The following is a 22,113-nucleotide window of genomic DNA, read 5'->3' as shown; positions in this document are numbered from 1 at the left end:
GGTTTCAAAATTTCTCAAAAATTGGGGTTATTACAGTCTCCCCTCCTTAAAAGGATTCCGTCCCGGAATCAAATAGAAAACAAATGGGGATACTTTCTTAGCATTACATTTTCTAACTCTCAAGTAAATTTTCCCACATTGTGGTTCTTCCATCAAACTCCGAATAGTTTGATAACCCTTCTCCAAAGCACTTGTTCCCTTTTCACTCTATAACCCTTCCTGGTTGCTCCATATAGGTTACGTCGGGTTACATATCTATGCGCTCATATGCCTCTATTTATCTGGCATCTGAATTTCACTTCCTTAACATTGATACGTGAAACACGTTACGACCTGCTACATGTTCGGGGTTGGGGCTAGCTCATATGCTAACTTCCCAAACGTCTTAATATATCCAAGGGTCCAACAAATTGTAGACTTAGCTTTCCTTCCTTTCCGAACCTCATCAATCCTTTCCAAGGGATACCTATAACATTATAGGTCCCCTATTTCATACTCTTTGTCCTTTCGTGTCAAATCAACATACTTATCATGTCCATCTTGGGCTACTACCAGCCGTCCTCTGATTAGATCTATCATACCCTTGGTCCTTTGGACTACTGCGGGTCCGAGCATCTTGCGCTCTACAACTTCATCCTAACATAAGGGAGATCGACATTGTCTTCCTTCAAGGATCTCATAAGGCGACATCTCGATAATGACATATGATCTATTGTCGTAAGATAACTCAATCCGAATTAAGTGATCATTCCAAATTCTTTCAAGTCTATTACACAGACTCTCATCATAGCTTCCAATCATTAGAGCTCTTGCTTCTCAATACCCATTCTTTTCCAGTTCGTAATCGCTATCACCTTCCGTTCCTAATATTATACTGGTTATACTTTTGCTCGTTATCGTTCTATAACCTTTTAATAACCACGTCAACCTTAGTATCACGAACGTGTTCCCATTCCGCATACTACCACCACTTTATTACTCCTTTTTCAGTTGTTTCTATTTTCCGGAATTTGATCAATCAAATAGAAGTAAAGGAATTTGTTGAGAGATCACTATGATCACGAACACTTGTCCTATTGCATAGTTAGTACAGAAGGTGGCCAGCCTTTAGTACTTGACAAGCAGGTAAATAATAGATGGTATCCTACTAGGCTTCTATCACACAGATAGATAGTCATTCGGCAATACCTCCCCTTTCTGGAAGGGTTGTTCTTCTCAGATTACATGAAATGAAAAGAAGAGAAAAGAACGAACTGAAGAGAATTGTATATTCATAAAAAAATTTTATTGCCATAAAATATCTGGCTTGGAATCTACCTCTGAACTATAGAGGTTTGTCATAGAAGAACAAAACATATATGTATTTATATCAACAACAAGTATTATAGCATCGCATTTCACGTGCCTAAATATTTTCGCTATCCCGTCCATCATTCTATGGACCCACACTCTTCCTCGAGCTTATACATAATCACCTTTGAAACTCCCTTGATATCGAAAATCGAATCTGGGATCTCATTCTAGACATCATCGTTAATAGAATTCTATGCTTGCACCGCAACCTTCCTCATATAGTAATACGACTCTCTTTTCATAAGAGGGAATAAATATTCAATAGGTAGATACTCTACTTAATTAGTCTATCAATGATAACTTATACACTACCACTACCCGATTAGTGGTACTCAATCTCAACACCCATTCCAATACAACTCTCACGGTTGTAACCAGCTCATTACTCGCAGAATCATTGCTGCCTTACTATGGTCCACAACTGAACTACTGTCATCATTCACTTTCCATGAAATCTTAATATCTAACCATACAGAGTCCATATATGTCGTATCTAATTCTTCTAAGGAGTTAACATAATCACCATTCTTGATTCATGGAGTACACTCCTGATTCTGACATACATACATGACATGAAGCAGATAAAATTGCAGAAGAGTTTCGCTCAAAGCAACGATAGCAGGTTAATACCATTCTAAATCATATGCCTTAAATAGAAGACTTACTCAAAGGTTCGTCTAGTCCTTTTGGAAACATGGTCCTGGCTTATCCCAAGATAGGACCTCCTAAGATAGATAGCCCGTTCATGGCGATTACACGAATTAAACCTTTACCAACTACTATTACGGTTGGGTATTGCACAGTCATCAGAAGGAATGTCAATCATCTAAACCATAATTCAACCTTCACATTTTTAACCATCATCACTGTTTTCTTTTGGCACACGCGCCTATAATTATCCACTTACCTTTAAAGTGTCGGCCACCTCTTTGGCCTTTCCTGATAGTAAAATTTCCTTACAGTCAATGTCATTTTAACCACCTCCAAATAAATTTTCTACCTTATTTCCGATCACTGCTTGAGTGAAGATGTTTTCCTTAAAATCAGATGGGAAAAAAAATATCACCATTTTTCCATAAGTTATTGCCTCAGTCTTTAGAGGCTAATCACTGTCAAGACTGACTCTCAATCATACTTAGAACATCTTTTATCTTAAGTCCTAATTGCCCTGAACAATTTCGACCATTACTGGTTCGATCCATACTTTCTCGTGGTTTAACACGTGCCCCACTTGGCATCATTATACTTACGTCATATTTCCTTTATCCACATTTTTATTCCTGAGAATTTTGAATATTACCTTTCTCCTTGGAAACCTCTAAGGTTATCCTTCAATCGTTCCTCCTGTGTTCCCTAAATACAGGGCATATCAAAATACCATTTACTATTACTAGAACCATTGTCTATATATTTCTGAAAATTTCTCCACTAATTCTTAAAGGTTATTGTTACCTTAACCCTTTCCAAATCATACTGTCAAAACTCATACCGTCCCTATTAAGGGTGAAATGCAAACCTTTATGCATTCCCCTAGGATTCATTTTAAGTTACCGATGTTCTAGCCTTAATTCCACCTTTAAAAGGTACCTGCATCCTTCTATGGATAACCCAAGTCATATATCCCTGATAAGGGTGTCCTATTCAATCATTCCCACCTCGATAGTCTATACCTAACTTCATAATAACATCCTTATTCAAATTGAGGTCGATCCATATGGCCTCCAAAAGATAACAATGGTCATCCGCTTTTCTTTCCTGATTTGGTAATGATAACATGGATGTTTCAGGAAGATATTGGTCATGTTCAACGTGAACCTCTTCTTAATAATTCCTTATTTACTTTTGTTGTTTATCTCCACAGTCATCTCAATGTTGGGATATCTCTCATACCTGGCGTCTCCCTTTCTGGGTATCGAGCCACCGGTCTTACATTTCACATTATTGAAGGTCACTTCCTTCATCCAATTTTTTTTTTTCCTGATTTCTTACTTTCTTGTCTCCTCAGTCTATCCGTGTCTCAATATTTATCCTTCGAACTATCTCAAGGTTTCCTCGAATCCTCCCAACTTAAAGGGGGTACAATATATGTATCTCTTATGCCTTCAACCATCAATTTTAACTCATGGTGGATCATCATCATCCTGACGATTACATACTTTTCTATTTCTATTGCTATGAGTCTTTAGGGTTTCCTCATACCCGACTCCCTTATCATACCTCAAACTCTTTTGCCTTTATATCCCTTTCCACTTCAGTCCCTTTTTATTTCCCTTTCTCTTATCATTATTTCATGAACCAACACAACATAAGCATTGATTTCAAACATCCCGTCATTCCGGATTCGTGTCCTTAGAACGAATCTTGACAACTTTTACAACTTAAATTCACAATTCATCATACTCGTCTGCCTTTGTTCTGGCTCTAAAGCTTTTACACTCTCTCCATAACCTTGGGAATTACTTTCCCGAAAACAATTGGCTGAACTTTAATCAGTTTATCATAACCTCTGGCTCCGTACCTTTCTTGGTCTTTCACCAGCGGGTGGCCTCTCTCTTAGGAGGGTAAGTGACAAAAACAGTCCTTTGTGGTTCGTCAATCATTTAGAATCTCAAATGATTCCTATATTTCCTTTAGCCAGGCTCTTGCCTCGACTAGGTCAACTTGTTCCTTGGAACTCTGAGAGCTTAACGCTTTAAAGGTCATGAAAGAATTTCCTGCCGCATTGTCCCCTCAGGGTGGTGGTTGGGGATAATAGTCTAAGTTCTCTTTAGACAGGTCCATGAATTGCCATATTGGAGTACCGTCTCGGGTCTCCTTTCCTTACTCGACTTTCCATTTCCTTAGTATGGAATGTTTCATCCTTCTCCCATACTTGGGGTTATCTTGTACGTTAAAATCCTCATTTTCCACTTCATTATGTTATGGGTTCCTTCTATCTTGATGGCGTCCTCCCTGACTATCACATTCAGGGTTTGCTCTAACTCTTATTCCTCAAACTAGCTTTCATCTAAGATTTCATCTTTAAGCTCTTAAACATTTGGAACCCCAAATTCTATAGGAATACCTCATTATTCCCTTACCATCTTTCTCGATATTAATCTTTTATCTAATTGTTGGCTCTCTGCCTTCATTCATAACTTTTTCTGGCACAATATGATCTTTTCCAATAATTCGGGCTGTATTGCAATCTCAAACAGCTTTTCGGTACCGGCTCCGGTTACCTTCACTTTTATTTCCATTTTCTCAAAATCTCTTATAAACTCTCCAAAAGACATTATCATCTTGAGTCTCTCCTTTTTACTAAGGGCATCAGCCACCATATTGGCTTTCCCCGAATGATAAAGAATCTCCCAATCATTATTCTTGATTAGCTCTAACTGCCTCCTCTGGCATATATTGAGCTCTTTCTACGTAAAAAGGTACTAGAGCTCCTATGGTTTGTGTAAATCTTGCACTTCTCTCCATACAAGTAGTGCCTCCAATCTTTAGGGTAAAACTATTGCCACGAGCCTAAGCTCATGGGCGGTGATATCAAATTTCATATTACCTTAATTGTCTTGACGCAGACGCGATTATCTTGCTGTGCTAAGAAGCACCCTAATTCCTTATGCGAAGCGTCACTTACAAATCACAAAATCTCCTTTTCCATCCGGCAATGCCAGCATAGGGGCCATCACCAACCTCTGCTTCAGTTCTTGAAAGCTGTTCTCGCATTTCTCTGTCCATTCGAACTTCTCAGTCTTACGAGTAAGCCGCGTTAAAGGGGTTACTATCTTTACAAACTTGAACGAACCTCCGGTAGTGACCGGCCAATCCTACCTCTGGTAGTCGACCTAACCATGGTCATCAATTCATCAGTGGTCCTTTATCCAATCTTGTCAGGATCCTCCATGGGATCCTCCTCAACAACTATCCCTCTAGGACAACATCCTCAACCGCTACATCCTCAATATCAACATCATCCGGTCCCGCGTTAGGATGCTCTATCGGATCCATAATCTGATCCCCAATAAATAATAAAACATCATCGCGTTGATGTTCCTCAACTTCAGGGTTCGGAGTCCCGCTACCATATACGATAACAAACTACGCTTCTATCGCTACATTTATAAGGGTTCCCATAAGGGTTTTAACTGTCAGTACTACGTTAGGTAGTCCGACTATGAACTTGGCAAGAGTTCTTATTATCTTAGTGAACTTATTATCTTAACGTCCCATCATCTCTGAGGTTTATAACGCTTAGCTCTGATACAATTTCTGTAACACCCCCAAATCCGGGGTCGGGGATCCGGGTTGTCACGAGTTCCATTTCCCTTAATAACACCCAATCTTAATAATTACTCAACTACTCTGTACTGTGACCCCACAATAAACACACACACCATACGTTATAGTCTCAGAGATGAACATCCAAAAATAACCACAAGTCATTTTATTCCACAATTATCTGCCAATACACCTTAAAAGGTTTTCTGAATAAATTTACATTTCTTTGCCATTATTACAATTCATAATTATACATAAATGTGGTACATTAGAAGTTGAAAGCCTAGCCTATTGGTAGTTCCTACCTCAGCTACGGCGGCATCAATGCTTCTAGAAAACTGCGGAACGTCTCCTAATCGCTTGCGAATCGGGAGCTTGGTCCTGTTCATCCTTTCTATCTGTTGTTGTGTGATGAAAGAAGAAAGCAAGGGTGAGCAGCAAGCCCACCAAAATAATATGTATAATGATTAATAGTATATGAGCCTTCTCTTAGTACTCATGAAAGTCTTGGTCAAAAGAAATGAACCAAGTTGATATCTTAATGCGATGAAGTCGCAAAATATTCAGTATATATATATATACTTTTCAAAATCTTGGAAGTCCTCTTCCATGCATAATATACACAGAGTTCCAGTTTATAACTGTATAAAAATATCGTTGCAAGGTGATCTCATATATCTAACCTTGTCTCAACGTTTTTCTGAAAATCTTTGTCATGCATAAGATAATCATATACTAGATATAAGTTTAAAAGATGAAGTTACAAGATACCCCAATATACTTATATCTTTTCCAAATATTACTTGAACTACCACCGTTCAAGTTATAATCAGTTCAAAAGTTCATCACATAGATGAGACTACAAGACAAGATTTGAATAGATTCAATCTTTGAATATCATTATAAATAATGAAGTTACGAGATACTTCATTAAATCCCGATATATATACACCTATATATATACATTTCATACACTCCTTGAAAACCTCTGTTATGAAAATTATAAACAGAGTTGCAATATCCAATGAATTTGGAAAGGAGAAAACCTTGGCATAAACCTGATATCTTGCTGATCAGACAAAGATACCAATAAGTAACCTTTTCTACTAGTAGATGGACGAATTCCCCACTGGTCATCACCCTGGTCGCATTAGGACCTTATGCTGGACTGCCACTCAGCCACTTATGCATTTGATGGACTCCCACTGAGCCACTTACACTATCATGGACGCCCACTGAGCCCATGTTGATTATGCCGACTCAATAGATGGACTTACTTCCCGAACGTTGGGTAAGTAATCAATTCATTTACCAAAACTGCAACCTTGTTGCGAATATAAAATACACCATAGAGCCGGATCCCTTAGATTTTTGAGCGAGTATTCAAGTCCCCTTAAAATGGAAGATCTTGAATTTGAAAACAAGTTTTGGGATCCGCTCTACCCTTTTTAAATTCATTTTGAAGACTCGAAAACATTTTTAAGAATGTTTGGAGTAATGCTGATTTATAAAATAAATCAGTCCCAATATGAAAGGAATATCTGAATATTATTATTTAAATAATATTCCCATAAAGAATAATCTTTATAAAAATAATTGAAGTAGAAGTATTAAAACTTATACTTAAAACGAGTATTAAATAACCAAAGATATACTTATATGAAAGTACTATCTTTATTTGAATAATCGAAAATAAGTTTGATTATTGACACCTTATTCTTTAATAAAATAAAGAATATACCTCAGCAAATAATCGGAGTCATAGATCCTCAAATAAATATTCAATAATATTCATTAAATAATATAAACTGAGTCATAAGCCCTCGAATGAATATTCAAATAATATTCAATAAATAATATAAAAGAGTCATAAGCCCTCGAATGAATATTCAAATAATATTCAGATAAATAAATAAAAGGAGTCATAAGTCCTCGAATGAATATTTAAAATAATATTCAGATAAATAAATAAAAGGAGTCATAAGTCCTCGAATGAATATTCAAATAATATTCAGATAAATAAATAAAAGGAGTCATAAGTCCTCGAATGAATATTTAAAATAATATTCAGATAAATAAATAAAAGGAGTCATAAGTCCTCGAATGAATATTTAAAATAATATTCATTAATAAAATAAAAGGAGTCATAAGTCCTCGAATGAATATTCAAAATAATATTCATTTAATATAAAGGAGTCATACGCCTTCGAATAATATTCGAAATAATATTCAATAATAAAATAAAGTTAAAGTAATCGAATAAACCTTATTCGATTAATAGTTTTGAAAACTATGACCATATATATATATATATATAAGTATATATATATCCATATATACAAAATCTACTCGGGATCCTCGACTCCCGGTTTTAGAAAATATTTCCACCTTTGGGTCCCTATACTAAGGGTATACGCAAATACCGCTTATCTCTAGCATAGGTATTATGCAACGAATAAGCATTTGAACCAACAGATATATAAATCAAGAATACGAAACAGGCATGCATATATATACCATATCAGCATGCTTCAATATATCGCAACATTTGCTAATTAACCAACATGCATCTATCGCAAGATAATGCATATATATATATATTCATCACAACAACAGTATAACGGGTAGAAAACTTGCCTGAGCGACTGGGGGTTACGAATGGCTCGGGACGAGTCTGGTAACCTATAAACAACAAGTAAGTTGGAATTAAACCAAAGTCACTTGTAAATCTATACTTTAACTAACTTAGACTCTAACGCTTGTTTTGCGCTTACTGATTTTCTTAAGTCACTCGAGTACCCTCGGCTCCACCATTTTTAATAAATTAACCATTACGAATTTTAAGGCGATTCCTTCGCGAGTGTCTTACCAACTGCCTAACACTCTTACCATAATTGTTTCATACATTAATTAACCCTTTTTGGTCTTTAACCTATGTTTCAAAGTAAGGCGAGGGGAAATGTTTCGTTCGCGAAACGCCGTTACTTGAAACGGTCGTTTCTCCTAAACCGTGCATCGGAATCGAACGAACTACATATCAAAACGAAGCTTGTAACACGAGCTATCTAGACATGGCAATGGTCATAATCTAGCAGTGGGTTCTCGGGTCCTAATGTTATGCACAAAAACAGTCCAAAGAAAATCGGACATTACGACGGCTATGTTTACGCGATTTCCCAAAATTTTACCAACCAATTCAACCACCAATCAATCCCAATTCACAACCCAATCAAAACTCCATCCATACTTTATCATAACAGCCCCAACAACTCAACATTAACAATTTATACTATTCTTTATCATGAATTTAAACTACACTTAAGTTCATTAATCAACAACCAAGATTTACAACTCCAAAAACAACCCAAAACCAACTAATCTCTACATACACAACCATCAAGCCTCTCATGAACTATATTACTCATATTATGCTCTTAACATTCAATAACAAATCTTGGTTAAGAGATTATACCTTCCTTGAAGCTTTTAATCCATGAAAGATCCTTGGAATGTCCATGGAAGCCTTAATATATGCTTAAGCTACCTTGACCTTGCAAATAAAATCAAGAATCACAAATTTGTTCTTGAAAGTTACTATTCATCCTAAACTAAAATGATTTGTTTGAGATAGAAAACCTTTGATTCAAGCACTCAAACTACTTGCTCTTCTTAGTTATGAAATATAGGATCCAAAGAAACAAACCTTATAATTTTCCATGGAGTATAGCTTGTGTTTTGAATTTCTAATTCACCATTTTGGTGAAAAATTCGAAATGAAGAAGATGAAAAGGGGGGAGAGAGAAGCTTGCTTTGTTTTCTTGATCTTTGTGCATAAAAAGCTTGGTTGATATCCTTTTGTTTTGTTAATTACCTTTTAACCATGGTAAAATTTGTGTGGCTTGAAATCAACCAACAATACCTTCCCTTTGGTCATGCTTATGTCATCCTCCTATGTCATCTTCCCACACTTGTCATCTTCTTGTTGGTGTGGTGACATCATCATCACTAACCTCTTTGATTAGCTCTTAATTACTTGGCTAATGACCGCTGATCTGTTATACGGTTCACTTAACTTTCGTTCTCGTTTATCGTTTGAGGGATCATACCCGGGATCTTATTACTTGGGTTCCCTTAACCTTTCTCAATACATTATATTCCTTTTATGATCCTCTCTTATAATCCTTGAATTTAAATCCTTTTAATCATGTTACCTTATACTCAATTCTCTCCGTATCTAGTGGATTTCCGGGAAAAATCAAAGTGTTCGGAATTGGATTCTGACGATCTTTACATACACTTATATCCCATATAAAGTACTAATAAAATCTCAGAATATCCATATCAGAACCCCTACATAGTGTGGCATGAAAAGTTTTCTCGTTCAGCAAAAACACTATTCATAAGGGTTTCAAAATTTCTCAAAAATTGGGGTTATTACAATCTATCTGGGCATCGTGGTTAGATAACCAATCCATCCATAATATAACGTCAAACTCCCCTAACTTAAATGGTATCAAATCTACACAAAATTTACTACCAGAAATCTCAATCTCACAATTCCTACAAACTTGATAAACAGATATTCATTCTTGATTTGCCAATTCCACAGTCATTATTTCATTTAAATACTCAACTGGACAATTTAACTTACTAACAAAATCTTGTGAAATAAACGATCGAGTTGCTCCCGAATCTATTAACACTTTGGCACATAAAGAATTTATATTAAGCGTACCTGCCACGACATCCGTATCTTGGATAGCATCCTTCACAGACATGTCAAAAACTCTAGCCCTTGAAGTCTCATTCACTGCTGGAGTAGATCCCATAATCCTCAATGCATTACTGACTGGGGCTGGTGTCTTGAAATCCCTGGCTATATGTCCTGGTTTCCCACATTTAAAGCACGTAAATCCAATGGCTGGAACCTTCACTACTGGATTCCAGATAGGCTGATCCTTATTTACTGACTCTCTTGCTGGCTGATTTCGGCACTCCCTCGAATAGTGCCCTTTCTGGTTGCACTTAAAACAAACTACATTCAACTTATTACAAACTCCCCCATGCTTCTTCCCACATACTTGACAATCTGGAAAAGTTATTCTCAACTGATTCGGCTGATTCGCATTAACTGGACAGTTGCCCTGGCTTCCGTCGCTTACATTTTGTCTCCTAAAATTAAAATTCCTCCCTGGCTGAAACTTGCCCTTCTTAAAATTTGGAAACTTCCCTGGTTGTGACTGACCTTCATTCCCTTCAAATTTCCTTTTCTTGCTTTCCTTTTCCTTCTGGAACATCTCACTCTCTGTCTCTGCGATCATAGCCTTCTGTACCACTCCTGCATAGGTATCCAATTCAAAAATGGCTACCTTCCCTCTGATCCATGGTTTCAAACCTTGCTGGAATCTTTTAGCTTTCTTCTTGTCAGTATCCACATACGACGTCACATACCTTGACAACTCCTCAAACTTACTCTCATAATCTGCCACCGACATATTCCCTTACTTTAATTCTAAAAACTTCAGCTCCATCTGATCTTGGACAAACTGAAGAAAATACTTTTCTAAAAATAATTCCTTAAACCTCTCCCAAGTAATAACATCTGTACCTTCTAATGTCTTCACCATCTCCCACCAATAGGTGGCCTCGTTCTTCAGATAGTAACTTGCAAACTCAACCTTCTGTTCTTCCTTTACTTTCACTAAGGCAAACGCCTTCTCTATTTCCTTTAACCAAACATTTGCTTCAATCGGCTCTAAGGAACCCTTGAATTCTAGTGGGTTTACTGCCTGAAAAGTTTTGAAAGTTACCTGGGGATTGGTCTGTCTTTGTTGTTGTTGTGCCAGGTGAACTGTTTATTGGGCCAAGATTTGAAGAATCTGGGCTATTGCTGGGTCCATGGGTCCTGGGTTCACATTTGGATTTGTATCATCTTGGTTGTTATTGTTGCTGGTTTCTTCATTCTGGGTGTTGGTGCGGGTATTTCTTCTAGGAGGCATTTTTCTGTAAAGAATCAAACAACTTATTTAGCTTTTGAATCAAATATTTTGCATAAAAGAATAGTTTTGTAAAACAGAAATATCTCTTTTTAAAAATAGTTGTAACTAAGTAAATTGCATGCTTCTTCGCAGAATATAAACAGTTATGGAAAACAGGGTACATGGTATCGCATGGTATAGCTGGTGCAATAAATAAGGTAAAGTAAAACAGGTGCAATAAAGTAAATGACAGTGCTGGAAAGGAAAAGGTACTGATATTTATAGATCCAAAAGTTTTAGGTAGTACAAGCGTAAAGACGCTTCGGAAGTAAAAGCAAAAGGGTACAACAACCTACTCACTAGTCAGCATAGCTAGTCTATAAATACAACTCAAAAGTCTACTGATACACACTACACACTACTGCACATACTACACGACCATAATAACACTGCTCAGTATCTCCATCTCTGAATCTCTGGCTCATGGCAAGTCTGGACCTCCAATCTCCTCAAGCTCCTCTAGAACCCACTTAGTCCACTCTACTAGGAAATCAGGAGTGATGTCCTCATCTGTAGCCTCGACAATCCTCACAGCAGCTGCTCTACGAAACGCCTGGAGCCTCTCTCTAAGTCACCTCTCACCACTCCCAACCTCTCTGGTACGCATGATATGCAATAACTCCTGGATCTGACCCTGTAGGAATCGCTGCTCCATAAGGCAAGCCTCAAACTGATGATATGGGACATGATAGGAAGAGAACTGGAAAGGTACTCCTGTAATTGAATGACTAGTAAAGCCTGAATCAGCAGGTGGGGGTCCTCTGACAGGTGGCCTTATGCCTGGAGGTGGAATAGCCTGCAGTGGTACGGGCTACAACATAGGTGGAGGTAGTATAGCCAACACTGGTGGAACAACATGACGTGGATCCGAAGACGGTACTCCAACTGAAGGCTTTGAGTGATCAGCTGATACAGAAACAAAAGAGTTGGCCATCGCTGCTATCTGAAATCATATCACAATATAAGAATCTCGAACCATAACGCGAATTACACTAATACCTGTTATACCAAAGCACTCAACCTCTCGACGTTCTATCTTTCTATTCCTTACTTCTAATCCTAATCCTCTACACACTCCCGTCAACCTAGGCTTGTGTCAGTGACTTATAACCTGTAGCTCTGATACCAAACCTGTGGCGCCCTCCAAACCCGGGTCAGAAGTTTGGGGTCCATACACACCTTATTCATAACCTGCTTATAACAATAATAAAGATAATAATAATATACAGTGACCCTACTTACTAACTACCACGGACCGCAACAGGTTAAAGTATTCACACAAGCCAAACATATCTACTTATATTACAAACCGTTCAAATCCCAATTATCCAACTCGTAACTGAGTACTAAACATTATTACAAACTTTTACAAACTTAAATTATCCCAAAAAAAGCCTACTAGCTCAGCTCAATCAACCTGAACCCCTAGCTCTCGCGCTGGACTGGGGATCCTCGGTACCAACTGGTTCCTTCTTAACTGGAAAAGAACAGAAACAATATTGCACAAATGAGCTAACTAGCTCAGTAAGTCACAATGACAAAACTGAGAATAATGATCATCAAGTGAACATGGTTATGATATCAAGTAAACAATTGATTATGATTTAGAATTGGATATTATATTTTCATGTTAAAAACCAAGGTTAGGCTGCTGATCAGTCACGCACTAACCCCGAGCAAAGCACACAGAACTGCTCTAACTACTGGATCCAAGGCACACATTGGCCTAACTTGACCATTATATGGTCTGACCACGAATCTGGTCCACAATTTTATAAAAACAATCCAATTCTAACATAATAACAGGATAAGCAATAATAAACAATAACCAGAATCATTAACAACATTTGACGTTCCATAATGAAATGGTTTTAATCTGCATAAGGATCAAAAGAGCATTCTCAAAGTTTGGATGCTAGGTAATGAAAGAATTGGATAATAATGAATCAATGTTTCAGGGTTTCAAGGATTTGGTCTTTCAAAGCATAAATACAATGGTTTGAATGTGTAAGCAATCTGGATCAGGGTTTGATATGTAGTTTGTATATATTTATGGAGTAGTATCGTATATTTGAGGTTCATAATTGGGTATACAATAATTTATGGTCTAAAAAGAATCAGGTTTACGGCTCAAGATCAATAAATTGGAGTCAAGGTTTAGGGTTCAGTGCTTCAAAGCACTTGCAATATAAAACAGGAATATCAATCACGACAATATCTCGAGAAAGTTCAGAACACTTGCCTGGTATTAGCTTACTATACTGCACTCGTTTCCAATCTCAACCGTCTTACTCTTGAACTACCTGTTTCCCTTTCCTACGCCTTGCCTCTTCTTCTCACATATCATAAGCATCTATCAATATTTAACTCATAGGATTCTATTCAACACATAATTCTATCTACCCTTCGTTTCACCCAAATCTGATTAACGGATTGAAAGTTACGTAATAAACCAGTAAACATCGAATATACAGGTCGACAGTCAACCAACAAGTCACATATAACACATAACATGTCACATAATCAATGATATATCATTTATAAATAAATCTCGGGTCGTAAACAGGCTTTCAGGTATTTAAAATGATTTTTAAAACATTTTTCGGAATTAAAACGGGAAATTATGGCTCCGAAATAATTTTATAATAATTATCGAGCCTTGGAAATAATTTAGAATAATATTTTAAAGCTCTAAACTATTTTTCGGAATTTTTAAATCATTTTTAAATAATTAAATCTAATTAAATAATTAATTAAAATCAATTAATAATTAATTAAATCAATTAATTTTTGAATTAATTGACCAATTAATCAATTAAAAATTAACTGAAACTAATTAACTAATTAATTCAGATTTATTTTGGATTAAAAAAATAATTTTCGGAATTAAAATAATAATTTTTAGAATTTTCAGAAATTAAAAATCAAAATTTTATAATAAAAATAAAGAGGAAATATGATTTTTAAATATTTTTAAAACAGGAATCCAACTTTTGCAAACTCTGGAAAGTTCAGGGACTGAACTTCATCGTTTTCAAAAGTTGGGGTACTAAACTGCAATTTTCCAGCCCTTCGCCGGAAAACAGTCGGGTTCGCCGGAGAACTAAACTCCGGCATCCTTCCACCACCACAAACTCCAGATTTAATCTACAATTTACCAGGAATCTAACCATACCATCAAATCAACCTAACAATCCCTGAGTTGGCCGGAATTTGGCCGAGAAGTTCGCCGGTTTCCGGCGAGCTCGACGTAAACTTCAAAACACAACTCCCTTCTCTACAGACCTCGTTGATTCATGAAACTTGTACGACTGGATTGCAAATTTCACCGAGAACACAACCCACTATACCACAACATCAATCTATTCCAAAATAAGAAACCCCCAAATTTCAATTAAGAACATTCATACGGGTTATAAACCCTAATTTTAAAATTCGAAAATCAAACTCAAATTTGAACATGTTATTGAACTCCAAATCAGACGTATAATATATCAAAATCATCAGGAAAACAAGCTCTACAAGATGCAATCATCAAATCATACAAACAATCATCTGAACAAAAATTCATATTTTTAATAAAATTAATTCGAAAATAAATAAAAATATAGAAAAATACCCTTGATTTCTGCAGTAAAACGAAGCTCAGAATCTGGTAGAACACTTCAAATCCTTTGGTTACTCAAGCTTTGAAAACAGAGATCGGCAACGCCTTCGTTTTGCTGTTTGATTCTTAGAACATTTTATGAAATTAGGGGTTTTATTTGAAAATTATAAAATTAACTATCTGCAAATGATTTTGATACGAAATAAAATACGGGAAAAGGCTATTTATAATTACGGAAAATTAGTATCCCGTTGGATCATTCGGGATATAGAACGGTACATTTATTTATAAAAATTGATCCAAACGGTATCGGTTTTCGGGATAATTATCCAAACTAGTACAATTTGTACTGCGCTCTTGGTCTCAGCCCCTGGTTACACGTACTACGAGGTGATAATTGGGATAGTTTAATAAAAAGCTCCCGTTTATCGAAAATACGGGTTTATTGATTTACCGAAACGAATATTATATCGAAAATGTTGCTCCGGGACCCGCGCAGAATAAACCGTACGCCGAATCGAAAAAGTCGAAACATGGAATATGCTCGGAATATTACAATTAGGTTAGGAAGGAGTTCTCGGAAGAGTTTCGGGTTCCAAAAGCGTAACAACGGATGACGTCGGTTGGTTCCCGTTTTTATAAAATAGATTTTAAATACTCAGAAAAAGATTTTATAAATTTCATATGATCTTTATAAATCCATAAATCAACATAAAAATAATTAGGAAGATATGACAATTATCTATATTTTATTTTGGACATATAAAAATTAAAATACTCAATTAATATTATTTTTAAAAATCCAAACACAGATAACACTTAACAATTAATTCACATAATGGATATTGAACACATATATTAATCATTTATTAACAACTTAATTACAAGATATATCCCGGATATTACAGTTCCCCTATGCCTATCTCACAGGCGGGGTGAATCTGGTTAACAGGAATAATTTCATGGTTGGCTATTTCCACTTGTAAGGGTTCTATCAAGGGTTCAGCCTTAAGTCTTAATTTATGCGCAAAGTCCTTTGATATAAAAGATTTAGTTGCTCCAGAATCAAATAAAACATTTGCACTGATTGAATTTAGAGAAAGGGTACCTGCTATCACATCTGAATCTTTCATAGCATCTTGCACTGTCATGTTGAAAGTCCTCGCAGTAGGTGGCTTATTAGAAGCAACTATGCTTGCTCCTGAAGCTGCTGGTTTGTTCATTGGGCATTCCCTCTTCCAATGACCCGGGCGTCCGCACCGATGACAAGTGGTGGTTGGAATGACAACAGGGGTTGATGAAGGGCACTTAGTTGAATAGTGACCCTCTGGACCGCACTTAGAGCAGGTTACTGGCTTTCTTTTACACTCCCCAGTATGCATCCTTCCACAAGTGTTATAGGCTGGAAATGGGGGTCGAGACTGGTTTGAAAAGGACATTCTTGACTTATGGCCGCTCTGGCTCACATTCACACTCATTGGCCGCTTAAGCCCAGTGCTCCTTCTCGGTAGGGACACTGCTCCTCTATTAAATCTAGTTGGGAGGCTCCCTCCTACGGAACCTCCACCCATGCTCATACTTTTCCTCTTTATTCCCTTCTTCTCTCTTTCCTTCTGCATCTGTTCACTTCCGGCTTCAACAATTGTTACCTTTTGCACCAGAGTGGCATAATCAGTAAGCTCAAGGATTGCCACCCCATTCTGAATCCATGGTTTCAGTCCCTGCTAAAACCTCCTAGCTTTCTTTTCCTCGGTGCTCACAAACTTCGGCACAAACCTTGATAACTCAGTAAATTTTGCTTCGTACTCTACAACAGATAAATTATTCTACTTTAGCTCCAAGAACTTGAGCTCCATCTAGTTCTCCATAAACCTCGGGAAATATTTTCCCAAAAATAACTGACTGAACCTCTCCCAGGTTATGATAGCATCGGTCTCCATGTTTTTCTTGGCCTCCCACCAGTAGTTGGCCTCCCCTTTCAGAAGGTAGGTAGCAAATACAGTCTTCTGTGCCTCATCGGTACTCAGAATCTCAAAAGATTTCTCCATTTCCTTTAGCCATGCCCTTGCCTCAACTGGGTCGGCTGATCCGTGGAACTCAGGGGGCTTAAGGGACTTGAAAGCCCTGAAAGAGTTTGCCACAATATTGTTATTTCCTTGAGGGGGTGGGTTGGGTTGACGTTCCAAGTTTCGTCTTAGTAGTTGCATGAACTGTCCCATGGGATCCATGCCTGGGTTTGGTACTGGTTGCTCAACCTCAGTTTCTCCTTCTTCAGCCTCTATCTCAAATCCTTCAACATCATATGTTTTCTCCTCCTCTTCATACAGGGAGTCATACTGTTCAACATAATCCTCATCTTCACCTTCACTGTGTTCTTGGTTCCTACCGTCCTGGTTATGGCTTCCCTGGTCCTCAGATCCAGGGTTCGCCCTAGTTCCAATCTTTCTTGGCGGCATGATACTGATAAATTTTTGGGAAATTCAACGCTAGGTCACAATCATACATAAAATTATGCCTTGCACAGTTTCTACAATGGGGAGAATGTATCTCGCAATTCTATTATATTATGACAGTTCTAATAAGAAGTGCAGTAATAATAATGATAAAAATAGTGATCTCGTCACTAAGGAACTGAACTGAAAGGAAACAAATATATACATAATGCGAGAAATACATAGTTTGATCAGGTCAAAAGTACAACAGTTCTACAGCCATCTGCCCAAAAGTGATACACAAGAGTCTATCTGTCTAGTCAGAGAAAGGGATGCTATATACAAGTCAACTATCCCGAAAAATTGGCTCTTACTATGGCCTCGACTAACTAGATGACTAGACTACCCCATCACTGGTCCTGAATCACACACCGGAGCGGGTCAGCTCCCACACCCTTTCCATCGCACGACGAAATATGTAGTCAGCCTGCCTCCTAGAGATATTGCCATGCCTGTCCCCCTGGAGTGATCGGAGTCTCGCACGGGCTGTGAGCTCTATCCCATTCAGCTCCCTTCTCAGGGATCGGGGTATGGTAGCTCTAGCCATATAAGATCGGGCACGTCGACCAACCCTCTCCACCTCCAACTCCCTCCTGACCTCATCCAGTAGGGCCTTAGCAACAGCCACTCCAGTCCTCAGTACATCCTGAACATAGTCGTGAGCTAACAAAGACTGCCTATGGGCAGGGTCGAGAGGTGGTGAATCCGGAGTCGCTGGGGGTGCCTCCTCGGTCTGCCTAGGCTCGAGAGTATTGGTCTTAGAGCTGTCATCATAGGGTCTCCAAGATAGTGGTGGAGGGGTAGGAGCTCTGACCACCATGAGTGAGGGTAAAGGGGTACCAGTGTACTCTACCATAGCTCTGACATGCTCCTCAGCCACTAGGACCTCATCCGGATCCTCCTCATCTGAACTCGCAATAACCTCCGTCTCTGACTCCTCTGAGGGGTCCACCTCCTCCTCCTCCATCTCAGGCTCCTCCTGATCCTCGGCATCTAGCAGTGCCTCATCATGCTCATGCTCAAACATCTCTGGGTCCTCTATCTCATGTGCCTACACATTAAACGAGCTAAGTTACTATCATGATACTTATAAGGGTTCCCGTAAGGGTTTTAACTATCAGTGCTACTTTAAGTAGTCAGACTATGAACTTGGCAAGAGTTCTTATTATCTTTTTGAGTTTATTATTATATCGTTGCATCATCTCTGAGGTTTATAACACTTAGCTCTGATACCATTTCTGTAACACCCCCAGATCCGGGGTCGGGGATTCGGGTCGTCACGGTCTTTCTTTCCACAATATCACTTAACTTAATTAATAATAAATAACCTCATTCTGTGACCCCACACTAACACACACCATAACACGTTATAGTCTCAGAGATAAAATTGAAATAAGTATAAGTCCTTGAATCTACAATTTAAAAGTTATTACAACCCAAAATGATTACTTGATAAGTTTACAGTAAATTGCCATTATCTGCCACAAATTATAATTATACATAATTGATTCCCAAAAGTAGAATGCCTGATCTACAAATAGATCTACCTCTGCAGCTATAACAGCTACGATATCAACGGGAAGACGCGGGACGCTTCCCACACGCTTGCGCTGGGTCTGCTTGAGTCTGGCCATCTTTCCTAACTGTTGTTGTGTGATGAAGAAATGAAGCAAGAGTGAGCATTACAGCTCGCAAGATAATATATAGTGTAAACAATAATGCAAGTATCTAACTGGATAACTTACTAGAATTCTTTTATCAAGTGTAAGGTAATTACTTACTGGATATAAGCTTAAAGGAAGATGAAGTTACCAATTAATTCACTATACTTATACCATTTTAGAAAACTAGTTGAACTACCACTGTTCAGAGTATAATAGGTTTCAAAAGCTCATCCCATAGATGAGACCACAAGTTAAGACTTGAATAGAATAAATCTTTGAATTATTATTGAATGAAATGAAGTTACGAGGTACTTCATTAAGTCCCGATATATATATCCACATATATATCTCTTATACATTTCCTGGAAACCTCTGTCATGTAAAGTATGAACAGAGTTTGTAATATTCAATGAATTTTGGAAAGAAAAGAATTTTGGCATAAACCCGATATCTTTCTGATCAGGCGAAGATACCAATAAGTAACCTTTTCTACTAGTAGATGTGTGGCGCCCTCCAAACCCGGGTCAGAAGTTTGGGGTTCACACACACACCTTAATTATAACCTGCTTATAACAATAATAAAGATAATAATAATATATGCAATGACCCTACTTACCAACCACCACGGACCGCAACAGGTTAAAGTATGCACATAAGCCAAACACACTAATATATTACAAACCGTTCAAATCCCAACTATTTCAAATTCAAACTGAGTATTAAACATTATTACAACTTTTACAAACTTAAATTATTCCAAAAAAAAGCCTACTAGCTCAGCTTTCTCAACCTGAACCCCTAGCTCTCGCGCTGGACTGGGGATCCTCTTTACCAACTGGTTCCTTTTTAACTGGAAAGAATATAAACAACATCGCACAAATGAGCTAACTAGCTCAGCAAGTCACAATGACAAAACTGAGAATAATGATCATCAGGTGAATATGGTTATGATATCAAGTGAACAATGGATTATGATTTAGAATTGGATATTATACTTTTAATTTAAAACCAAGGTTAGGCTGCTGATCAGTCACGCACTAACCCCGAGCAAGGCACACAATATTGCTCTAACTACTGAATCCAAGGCACACATTGGCCTAACTTGACCATTATATGGTCTGACCACGAATCTGGTCCACAATTTTATAAAAACAATCCAATTCTAACATAATAACAGAATATGCAATAATAAACAATAACTGAAATCATTAACAACAATAAATGTTTAACAATGAAAGGGTTTCAATCCTTGTAAGGATCAACAAGGTACTTTCAAAGCTTGAATGCTGGGTAATGAAAGAATTGGATAACAAAGGAAACAACGTTTCAGGGTTTCAAGGATTTGGTCTTTCAAAGCATAAGATATCATGGATTGAGTATGTTAGGTCACACTATCACTGTAGAGGGGGTGAATACAGTGTTTATTACAATCAAATCGAACTTCAAGAACTTAAATAACAAAAAACAAACTTTATTGAAACAATAAACTCTGTTACAATCTGGAACTGTTATCTCTCAGTCATGAACAAAATATCACGAGAGCTGCTAGGGTTAAGTTAATAATATTCTTGATTATGATAACACTTTTAGTGTAAACCCTATGTCTGTGTTTATATATTACACAGTTACAAGATAATCGCTAATTGATATGGAATATAATTCTGCGTCCTAATATATATCAATCAGATATCTTTTCTTCCAAGTATTCCATTCTTTATGGAATTCCTTCTTCATGCATATCTCTTCTTATGTTTATCTTGATCTTCTTAACTTTAATCAGCTGCTGTCCTTATCTGATCGTCCTTCAGCACTTAAGTTCTGATATCTATCTCCTGATGCTTATCTCCTGATGACATAAGTACTGATATCTCTTAAGTCCTGATGTCCAGTATAAGTACTGATCAGTTAAGTACTGATTTGTCCTGTTCAAATAAGATCTGAAATCTAAACATAAAACATATTAGCCATGACATTATCAAATATATCTAACAATCTCCCCCAACTTGTAAATTAGCAAAATATACAAGTTTAACAGATATTTGATGATGTCAAAAACATTAAGTACAAATGCATGAGAATTAGACAAGATAACTACAACTTACAGTCCTTAAAGCTTTTACCAATTCAACTTCTGATAACAACTTTAGTCTGTATACACATCAGAATTTAAGCAGTTGTAGATCTTCGACTTGGCTTCATCATTTTCTGATCTCTCTGATGTCAGGAGTTGTTCTGAGATAATTCTTCAACAAACATTTCTCAGCATATCTAAGTTCATCAATCATTCTCCGTTTGACATCTTTAAGCTCTGCAGTATCTTCACCAGTTTGAAATATTGCAGCTCTGAGATCATTAATCTTTGCTTTTCTCAACTCCTGATCTAGTCTTATGACATAGGCTTTGTCAGACTCTAGATTAAACTCAAGCCCCTTAATACCAAGATATGTTCTGATCTGTGCAGTATTAGGCTTCATATCAACAATATCACCATTGTGATTTCTGTACTTTGGAACATATATGCTGTCAGACTTAACAGAAAAAAGTCTTTTCTGTCTCTGAATCTGTTCTTTCAAATAGTTTGCAGCAGTCCCTATCAATCTGTCATCCACTTGAAGTAAGAATAATACATGCTCCAATTCTTCAAAATACTTCAATGGAATGACATTTTGTCTTATATGATATACCCTACCATC

Source organism: Apium graveolens, chromosome 9 (assembly GCF_009905375.1).
Source record: "Apium graveolens cultivar Ventura chromosome 9, ASM990537v1, whole genome shotgun sequence".
Taxonomy (NCBI): Eukaryota; Viridiplantae; Streptophyta; class Magnoliopsida; order Apiales; family Apiaceae; genus Apium; species Apium graveolens.
Note: the sequence above shows the minus strand (reverse complement) of the source record.